We start from the raw sequence: 11,451 nt of genomic DNA on the forward strand, positions 1-11,451 counted from the left end.
GTTTGTGTTCATTTTTGATGTGTTCTGATTCTAGAGAACATAAAGAAGTCTAACGGTGCAAGATTGGGACTGTAGGTGAGTGAGGTTAAGCTACCCAAGGAAATTCTCATAGGAATGCCCTTGCTAACCTTGAAGAATGAGCAGATACATTATTGTGATGGGAAAGAAATTCCTCAGCACAATTTCCCTGTTCTTTTCCTCAACATTACAGTTTTCTATTTTCTAAATAATTCTGCTTGATAAGCCCCTATAGCCTTCCTGTTTTCTTCAAGAAAATCTATCAATATTACTCTTTGGAATCTCAAAAAACCACTTACTGTAATATTCTGAGCTAACCTCTCTGTCATGAGTTTACCTGGACAAATAGATGTCCTCAGAAATCACTGGTGTGTTTAGATCTTTTTTTTTGAAGACACCCTAAGGAGATTGAGACAAATGCATTACTGAGAGAACTTGTCTGCAGCCACCTACTGATTGTAGGTGATAGATCAGGGATGTAAGGAAGGATGAGCAGACCCAACACCCCTTATACTTACCCCCTTAGTAACCAACAACAACCACAGGTAGAAGAAGATAACTAAATAAGAAGACAAAAAGAAGAAAAGCCTATGAGCTATAAGAACATCAGAGATTAACATTTTAAAGAATGCATACCCTTAGACAACCATGATTGATGTCTATCTCGCTGGCTTTCTTAGATAGACCCATTCGCCTCTCGAGAGTACTTTCACTTTCTACTAAACCTTCTTTCTCGTACTCCTGTGGTCTTGCTCATGTCTTGCATCCCTGATATCTCACCTGAATCTGCAACTCCTTGCTAGAAGTCCAGGAGAATTCTGTGGTACATTTGATAACATTTTCTGGGGCCTCCTCTCCATTAGGGTGAGAAAAATATTGGCGATTGACTTTCTCTCTGTATTTGTCCTGTGTGTTTTGTGTATATCTCTCAGTGTCTCATTAAATCTGCCTATCCTCCTCAACTGGCTTCCACTTTAGGCTTAAAAATATGACTCCACCGATGGACCAAAGGCAGGAGTTCTGAATGGAGACTCCAGGTTCCGTGTTCTCTTGGTAGCCATTGAGTGTCCAGGACCCTCAGGACATAGGCAGAGGCAAAAAAGTGCATGAGGCCCATAGAGTCCAAAGAAGAGAGTAGGAGGTAACTAGTCTCATAAGACTCTTTCCTTCTTGGTGGCTGTTGAGTGTCCAGGACTTTGAGGAAAGGGCCAAGTAGGCAGGCATGCCCGAGGGCATTTCAAACCCCAGACTGCCTGTACCCGGACCATTTGTGGTGGGAATTTGAGACACATAAGTTTGTGCCCCTCTCCACCTGTGAAGTGAAAGCAAAAGCAACATACTTCTCTCTTCCCCTGCCAGTTACAGGAATAGAGTGGGAGGCAGTCAGTCACTTTCAAAGCTTGCCTTTTCTGTAAGATCCATGAGTATCAATTTCTCTACTGGTGGCTGGGAATCTATTAACCTGAGTAAATCAGACTTGCCTGTTAGTTTTGTGAGTTTGCATCATCCTAGATAGGAATCCCTTATGGGGCCTACATGTAGGAATTAGCAGTATGGGAAGATTTAACTGATCACCTTTTATGTCATCCTTTGTAAAATTTCTTACAGTGGTGGGCCTTAAGTAAAGCTCTGGACCATTGTCCTGAACAACCTAGGAAGGAATGGGTTCCCTACCTTCCTTCCAGGCTCTCACATTAGAGGCCTTTTTGAGCAGAGTTTGAAGTGACTGGAGTTTACAGCACCGTGATATGAATATATTCCATTTTCAAACCCCATTCAGCAGGGCCCCAACCTAAGAGCCTCAGAGAAGGAGGTTGTTTTGTTCATGTGGAGGGATGTTTACTACCCACTTGAAATTGATTGCGAGGTGATAATTCAAACATTTTATGGCTCACAGAAGCCTTGGTGGTATATTATCCTCAGAATTACAGATGTGAGGGCTGAGGAAATGATTAGGGTCTAGTGTGGGCTTCCTGGCAGTACTGCTTCTGCACAGAGGGGTCCACAAACCAGCTGGTGGCAGCCAGTGGGGACCAGGGGACAAAGCAGTCTCCCCAGGTCCAGGGTATGCACATGGTTAGGCACCAAGGGACACCTTGAGACTGGTGCTAATAGTAGGAGAATATTTCCTGAGACTTTGGGACAAATTCCTAACAGACCTTTCTTTCTTTCTCTGCTTTGCTCCAGTAACACCATGGAACAAGGTTCATTGAAACTAGAGTCAAATGAATGCCCCTTGGCTTGTCTCCTTAAGAACTGGATGAAACTTAACCTACAGTTGGACATGCTGAGGAAAAAGAAACTTACTTTGTTTTGCACCACAGCCTGGCCACAGTACTCCTTGGGGGACTCAGAATTTTGACCAGCTGGAGTTTCCCTAAATTTTAATACCATCATGTAATTAGACCTTTTCTGCTGTAGGTAAGAGAAATGGTCTGAGGTGCCATACATACAGGTCTTCATAATACTCCAAGACCACCCCGAATTATATACATAATGTGAACTAACAGTGGACCCCAGACCAACAATGTCCACTGCAATCTTCCCTATGAAAGATGGTGCTGAAGCCTCCATGCCTCCACTGCCCTATCCTGAAAAAGAAGGTCTTAAGGATAAAGACCCCTGGTATCCCCAAAGGGAATGTTTCAGTGTAGATGACAATTCTCCCCAGCCCCAGCCACAAACCCAACTTCATTCCTCCTTTTACTCTCTCCAAGAAGTTCTTAGAGGTAATGGGACCTTCATGAGAGTTCATGTCCCATTTATTATGGGGGAACTTAAAACCTATAAAGCTAAATGGGGACCAGAGAAGCAGAGATACCTGAGATGGAGGCAGAGACCATGACGTGGAGTGATGAAGCGGCTGGGGACTTTGGATCCAGAGAAGGAGAAGGTCTGGGGGGGGGGAAGAGAGGGGGGAAGGGTAGAGGACGCATTTCTAGGATATACCCTTTGGTCGGAAGATGATCCATGGAGGGGATTGAAAAAAAAAAAAAAGAGAGAGAGAGAGACCCTAGATCCAGAGGGCATGGAGGAAGGTAGAATCTCCACTGAGTAGTATCCAATTTATCTGGGTGGGGCTAAAGAAAGGAGATAGGATAGATTGTACCTTTGTGGTACAATGGTGAATAATTGTTATGAGGACTGACTGTGAGTATTGGAAATGTAAAGGTGTATGTTTTGCAGCAAAAGGAGAGGAGTGATTGACTTTGCAGTCCAGGTGTGGAGGTCCCTGGAACCATCAAGGGAGAAGAGCAGAGAGTGAGACCAATGAGAGAAGCAGTGATGCCAGAGATGGAGACAGAGATGACGATGTGGAGAGATGGAGCGGCCGGAGACTCTAGACCCAGAGAGGGAGAGTGACTGTGTGCTGAGGACTGGGGGCAGGCTTGCAGGGTATACCCTTTGGTTGATTGATGATGCATGGAGGGGATTGTAACCATGGCAGTAAAGCGAAATATGATAGGATGAATATAAAGCTCATGTTCTCCCATGTAAACTATCACATAATTCACAACAAAACATTAAAAAAAAAAGATAAATGGGGAGTTTCTTAACTAACCCAGGAAAGTTCATTGAAGAATTCCAGAACATCCTATTTTTTGTCTAACCTGGAAGGTAGAGCCATGAGAGCGTATATGCAGACTTCTTTAATAGACAGAATAAGAGCCATCCAGATAAAGCTTGTCAACTACTTAAAACTTACTGAAGTAACCCAAGAGAAAGATGAAAACCCAGAAGCTTTTAGAAGATGTCTGATTAATGCAATGCAGAAGTATACCAACCTAGACCCAGAATCCCCAGAGGGTAGAACTATTCTGAACAATCATTGCATAAACCAGCCAGCCCTTGATATTCAACTCAAACTCCAATAAAGAGCCATAGGACCTCAGAGTGACTCAAATGAGCTGTTGACTTCAGCAATTCTAGTTTTTAACAATCAGAATGTGGCTGAGGAAAGGAAGGACAAGAGGAAGGCAAAAATCTTAGAGGCTGCTATTGTGGCCATGTGTTCACAAAGAAGGTCTGAACAGATAAGTCTGAGGGTTTCGAGTAAGCCCCCATGCCTTAGATGTAGGAAACTCAGACACTGGAGCCACAAGTGCAGGGTATGAGCCCTAAGAGGTGAAGGGACTGAGGGATGGCCACCCTGGCCACTTGCTTTAAGTGTGGCTCCCTGACTCATTTGGCCTGTAAATGTCCTGAGAAGGTCTTAAAAGAGAGCTGACTGAGAAGTTGCAGGTAAGTCTGTAACCTTCCTACTTGATACAAGAGCAAGCTATTTGGTCTTTCAGGCCCTCAATGGCCTCATTTCTCCTGACTCTGTCATAATTATAAGACTAGAAGGAAGGCCAGTGAGAAAGTTTTTCTCCAGGCCTCTCCCATGTGTGTGGAAAAGTCTCTTATTCTCTCACCGGTTCTTAATTCATTCTGATGTCCTAGCACTGCTTTTGGGGAGATACTTATTGGTGAAGAGCAAAACCAGCATTCTCTTTATGCTGGCCTCCCCAATAGCACCCCTTTAAAGAACAAAAGAACAAACCAAACATTCCTGACAAGAAGCCTGCTCTAGTCAAAGGCATTTCCCAAGCACAGATATCCCTGAGACCGCAAAGTGGACTTACCAAATATCCCCTGAAGAGTTACATGGCCTTGTCCCCATTGTCAAACAGCTAGAGACCTATTTATACTAGTATTTTTTGCAGTTTTTAAACCTACTATTCCTGTCTGCCTAAATTCTGCTACTTTAAGCACTGTGCCTTTAAGTACCTAATCTCAAAACTCTTGAAGCAAACTACTGCCTTGAAAGTTTTAGAGGAAGTGAGAAGTGTACCTTTATTGTGCCTTCTGTAAACCCTTAATCTGTGTCCAAAAAGCACTAGTAGCCTCCATCTAAATAAACTCTCCAAGAGGCCTTGCTGAGTTCTATCACCATCTCTTCACTTGCTCTCAAAAATTATAGAAATTAAAAATATAACTGGTAGAATACATTCAAGTCTCTTATCTGACCTTTTAGTTTCTGCCACCTTTTCACCACAAAGAGTCAAATGGTTAAAAAACAAAACTCAATCTGTGAAGGCCACATGCCACCCAATATGTAAGTATAAAACATATTAGGTATTGTATCCAAACTGAAGAAGGTATTCCCTTGATCTAATGCTTCCAGACATGCAGGTGGTTCCTACTAGCCACAGCTAGGCCTGCAGCAAGAGAAACTTCCCTCAGAGTACAACAAGCAATAGCTAAAGATACGGCAACACCCTTAGTACAAACTAGCAAAACCCTCTCATTGCTGCAAAAGCCTTTAGGCTCCCTAAAGGAAGTAGCACTTCAGAATACAGAGCTCTAAATTGGCTCACCTCTGCAGAAAGAGAAACCTGCCTGTATCTCAAAGAACAGTGCTGTTTCTAGGTGAGTCAGTCAGGACAGGTACAAAACAACATCAATAACATTCTAGAAACTGACACAAATTAAATAACAGGATCCCATGCTTATAAATAGGGCTGCCAACCTCAAGGTCAGCAGTTCAAAACTATCAGCCGTTTCGCAGGAGAAAGATGAGGCTTTCTGCTACCATAAAGATTTACAGCCTCCGAAATCCTGTACAGGGTCGCTGTGAGTTGGAACCGACTCCGCAGCACATAACCACCACCATCTTTAGAACTGTCCTTATTATCCTCATACTTACTGAATTTTTCAGTCAAATTTATCACATCTCATCTCCAGGCTATTAAATCCAAGTCCTGTACAGCCAACAAGAATATACCATCCTTCCAACATCACTGAACCCATTGATCAGTCAGCATCCTCCTTCCATGGTCTAGAATAGATGAGTTGAGATTGAGATCCTATATCAGACTACTTCCCATTTTAGCATAATGTAGCCAGAACGACTTCTTGCCCCATTCCCTAAAGATTTAGAGTCTCGTCTTTCTCAGGGGGGGAAATGATATAACAGGATGTAAGGAAGGAGGAGCAGACCTGACATCCCTCACCCCTAACTCCCTAATAACCAACAACAACTACAGGTAGAAGAAGTTAACTAAATAAGGAGACAAAAAGAAGAAAAGCCTATGAGCTACGAGAATGTCAGAGATGAACATTTTAAAGACAGCCATGATTAATGTCTATCTCACTGGCTTTCAGAGATAAACCCACTCACTTCTCAAGTGTACTTTCTATTAAACCTTCTTTCTCACACTTCTGTGGTCTTGCTCATGTCTTGCGTCCCTGACATCTCACCTGAATCTGTGACTCCTTGCTAGATGTCCAAGAGAATTCCTGTGGCACATCGGTAACAATAGGGACATGTGTAAACACATTTTATTAGGAACCCTAGTTAGCAATAATAAACAAAAAAAAATTTTTTTTTAAATTTACACTTGTATATTGTTGTCATTGTTAAGTACTGTCGAGTCAGTTCTGACCTATAGTGACCCTATGTAGGGTTTCCAAGGAGTGGCTGGTGAGCTTGAACTTATCTACTTTGAAGTTCAAACCAACTTTGCAGTCCAGTGCATTAACCCAAATTGCCATACCAGGACCACACCCTTGTATATTGTTGTTGTTGTTGTTAAGTGCTGTCGAGTCGGTTCTGACCCATAGTGACCCCATTACAGGTTTTTTTGAGGAGCAGCTGGTGAACTTGACCTCTGACTTTGTGGTTCAAATGGCTTTGCAGTCTGGCACATTAACCCACAGCACCACACCAGGACTCCTAGGATATCCCAAAATTTATATATCAGGAATAGTAGTAAAATTATTGCATTGTAACATGTTTCATGCTCTAGCTGTAAACATGGTCTACTAAACCTTCAGAAAACAGGTTTAACCAATGTAATACATATTCTATTTGTTGCACACAATTTAAAATTCACAATGGCTCTACTTTTTACATATAAATTTTATTTTTACTTTGTGTATAATTATATTTAATTGTATTGTGAGAAAATAGGCTGCCAGAGAATAGGAGTTCCTATTAATATGAAATTAAGAATTTAAAAGTGACTCAAAAGTAATTTAAAAAAATAATTTGACATGCAAAGTTTCTTAATTAGCTAAAATTTGCATTTAATAATGATATACCTTCTGCTCTTTAATTTGATGACCTCCTAAGGCTTTTATAGAGTCCTGGTGTGGCGCTGTGGCTTAATGCATGGACTGCAAAATCGGTTTAAACTTCAAGGACGATGGTTCAAGCTTACCAGCTGCTCTTTGGAAACCCTATACACGGTCTCTATGCATCAGAACTGACTTGATGGTGCTTAACAACGACATGAAGAACAAGGCTTTTTATATGGTGCCCTGGGGTGGTACTGTAAGAAAGCACGGGACTGCAAGGTCAGTTAGAGTTGCAAGGCCGGTGGTACAAGCCAACAAGTTGGTCCTCAGAAACCCTATTCCACTGGCTGACTCAGCAGCACTAAACAACAGCAACAACAACAAGCCTTTTATGTTAAAACAACACAGGAATATGCTTCAGGTAATTGTACTCATTTCTCTCAGCTAGTCCTGCTTCCAGAGAAGGCTTATAGTATAAAGAAATACAAAACCAACTACCATCAAGTGGATTCCAACTCACAGCAGCCCTATATAGTACTGTAAACATTTACAGGAGCAGACAGCCTATTTTTTCTCCTGATGAGTGGCAGGTGGATTTCATCTTCTGACCTTGTGGTTAGCAATCCAGGAGCCACCAGAACTCCTTTCCCTATAGTATGTTGTTGTGGAGGTAGTGGCATGTCATTAAGTCAATTCTGACTCATAACAACCCTGTACAGGGTTTCTGAGAACGAGAGAGACTGGATAGATAAAACTGCTGAACTTTCAGTTACCAGTTAGATGCATGTAATCAAATATCTCAATGTTTTCTTTTAATTTGTTCATGTTATTTTAAGTGTCTGTTTCCTTTTGGCCATTTATGATTTATTTCCTAACATTTTCCTAGATCTATGGTAAAGTTTTGTTTGGAGGTTTAAAATATTTGTGACAGTTTTAGGATAAATGGGTTTCTTTGCATTAGTGTGAAAGCACTTTTCTGCTTTAGTGACATCATCATGACTTACCGTGGAAGTCTTACCTACAACTGACCTTTAATTTTAACTGCAAACATATGAGTGGGTTTCAAAATTTTTGTGAAAGAATGGAATTAAAAGATAATGGAACTTTTCCTTAAAATTTTTGAAGCCCCCTTGTAATGTGAGCTAATTTGGTTATGTAGCTGTAGGGGAGGGATAACCCTAAAGCAGAATGTGGTGGAGAGGGTAGGTATTTTCACCTTTAAAGAAATCTTGATGAACACCTAGTTGGTTTTTGGGCCTTGAATTAAATTGCTAATCCCAAATTAGACAGAGGAAGCAGCCTCATTATACAATTAATATTTTCCCTAAAATGGCAGTTATTATGATAGCAAATGCATCTTTCCCATTGAAGCTTTTCATATGTAGGGTTGAGCAGGGTGATATCTGTCCCATTATCCCATTTTCTTTATAAAATGTATGCATCCTGCTACCTAGGAAACTTGAGTGTAGGAGGAGTTGTTCTGAGAGACTGCACATGGCTGTGGTTGCCAAGGAAACCCATGGCTTTCTTCTTGTCACTGTGCAGAGCAGTTTCTTATTCAGAACTGGCTGACCATGTTCTCAAAGAAAAAGCCAAATGAAGAAGGTAGTAAATTTTTCTGTTATGTAGGAGTTTCATTGTAAGCTCAGTATAATCTAATGAATTACCTTTACACCAATGTATAAATTTCAGTGATAAAAATAACTTGTGGATTCTCACATACAGTTTTTATCTGACACAGTGTAAAATGTTTAAAATCTTTATCTTGAATAAAAAAAGGTTCATCTAACTGTTGAGAAAATGACTGTTCTTAATGACCAACGCTGACAATATATTATTTTTATTTAACCCTAGGAGTTTTGAATATGCACCTTTAAAATAAATTTACATATAATATTTCCTTTAATAATTTTATATTAATTTGAATTCGTTAAATGCAGTCATTATTATCCTAAAAGGAACATATTTTATATTTTACTAACGTTCCAGTGTTTATGCTTCTCAGACAATTAATTTTTTCATATGTCATTCTAAGTTATGGATTATGAATGGTACTGCATCATGATCCATTGCCACTTTCCATCATTCATTAAGTCCTTGACTTTGGTACACATAGCATGATTAGTCAAAGATCCAGAAAATGTTTTGCAAAAACCCATAAAAAAAATTGTACTGTAAACATCCATTGTTATTATTGTTGTTAAGTGCCATTGAGTCGGTTATGACTTATAGCCACCTTGTATAAGAATTTTGAGAAGTGCTGGCAGGTTTGAACTGCTGACCTTATGGTTCTCAGTTCAATGCTAATCCTACAGCACCACACCAGGAGTCTGAAAGGGGAATAACTGTCCAGAAAATTCAAAAATAGGAAGGCAAGATGTGTTTAAACTATGAAAGATTATTGGGCAGTGTGCTCTGATTTCATATAATTTTTGGATTTATGTGAAAATGCATCGTTAACTGAGATCTGAAAATTCAAGATAGTTTCTTTATGAAAACATCATTACACCATCATTAAAATGTGGGGTTTCAGAGTAGGATCTGAGTTTGGAAATTGGATGCTGATTGATACTCAAGTCCTGTTATTGTTAAGTGTTGGTGAATCAATTCCAACCAATATTGACTGTGTAAAGGGTTTCCAAAGAGCAGCAGGACTGATGAGTTTGAACCACTAACCTTGTGGCTCAAGCTGACCTTGTGGTCCAGTACTTATCCTACAGTGCCACACCAGAACTCCACAGCAGGTAACACAGCAGACCTCAACAACATAGCATACAGCTGCATCTTTAAGATATACTTTGGGGAAACGGGGTGCTGTATCTATTAAATGCTGACAAAAAGCATGTGTCCCTGACTGCAAGCACCACCAAGAAACTATAGTCTAGTTAATACAACAGGTAAGAACAATGTTGAACAGAAATCCAGAGTAAACGTCCTTTTAAAGAAACATTATGCAAACATACCATACAGTTTCCATGTTGCCTTTTAAGGTTCATCTTAGCTATGCAGTGCTGCTGTAACACATCTGTCACAAATGAGTGATTTTAAACCACAAAAGTCATTTTCTTTTTAATGTTTTATTGTGAATTATGTGATAGTTTACATGGGAGAACATTAGCTTTACATTCATCCTATCATATATCGTTTCATTGCCATGGTTACAATCCCCTCCATGCATTATCAACCAACCAAAGGGTATATACCCTGCAAGCCTGACTCCTGTCATCAGCACACAGACCCTCTCCCTCTCTGGGTCTAGAGTCCCCGGCCACTCCATTTATCCACATCATCATCTCTGACTCCATCTCTGGGGTCACTGCTTCTCTGAGTAGGGTCTCACACTCTGTTCTTCTTCCTTGGCAATAAGAGCGTGTATTTCCATGGAGTCTTAGTCTTGGAAGGGGGTTTGCCCTGAGGGAACCCGACCACTTGCCTTGATATCTCCTGGGCAAGCAACTTGTTTGTTCTTGTAGTAATCAGTCAGACTGCCTATATTGTTTTGTATTTTTCCTGTCGGTCTTTCTTTCAAGAAGGATCTTCTGTTCTTCTAGCCACTCCAGGCTGGTCTGCTTGCCCTTTTAAGTGGAAAATTTCCACCTTAGAAGATTCTGGATGCGGTTCAGGATTCCACCTATGATCTTATGTAATGCAGAGGCTCAGCAGGAAGCCTCCATCACTGGGCACGTTGTAGCCCCACTTTAGATATTCCAATCAGTTATAGGCAGAAGACAGACTTACAAACTTTCTATGGTGAAATTTCTGGGTATTCCTTTCTCTCCCCCTCAAGTATCTATTTTATAATGGTATGCCAGGGAAACCAAGATTCAAAAGACAGCCAAGCATCTTAAAATTATCTCCTCCCTTCTCCCCATTCCAACCATGTCTCAATCCCTGTATCCCAGAGCCCTGTTGTTCCAAGATTATGCATACATCATTATTTACCTCTGTTTCACTTAGCCCATGCAAACCTGCCTAATTGTTTCCCCTTCTGCTTTGGTCTTCCATTCCCCTTCCCCTTCTTATGTATTGCCCCCCTGCTAGTGCCCAAACTATCGTGTGTCTATTCCCTGCCCTGTGCTCCACCTTGTCCTCCCACCCCACCTCACCTCCCACATCCCAGTAACCAGCAAAGAATCCCCCGCCTCACATTTATTATGGGTTTTTTACTTAGTCTTTTTCAGAAGTGGTCCTATGCAGTATTTTTCCTTTTGTGACTGACTAATTTCACTCAACATAATGTCCTCAAGGTTCAGCCATGTTATGCGGTGGCTTGCAGTTTGCTTGTTATTCTTCAAGGCAGCATAATATTCCATTGTGTGTATGTACAACAGTTTGTTTATCCATTCTTCAGTTAATGGACACTTAGGCTGT

The 11,451-nt window shown here is 40.9% G+C and overlaps 1 pseudogene; it reads left to right on the forward strand.

Moving 5' to 3' along the window:
• Nucleotides 1–2,545: 2,545 nt before the first annotated feature.
• Nucleotides 2,546–11,451, forward strand: part of LOC102826314 — a 69,702-nt pseudogene continuing 60,796 nt past the window's right edge.

Source organism: Chrysochloris asiatica, unplaced genomic scaffold (assembly GCF_000296735.1).
Source record: "Chrysochloris asiatica unplaced genomic scaffold, ChrAsi1.0 scaffold00022, whole genome shotgun sequence".
Taxonomy (NCBI): domain Eukaryota; kingdom Metazoa; phylum Chordata; class Mammalia; order Afrosoricida; family Chrysochloridae; genus Chrysochloris; species Chrysochloris asiatica.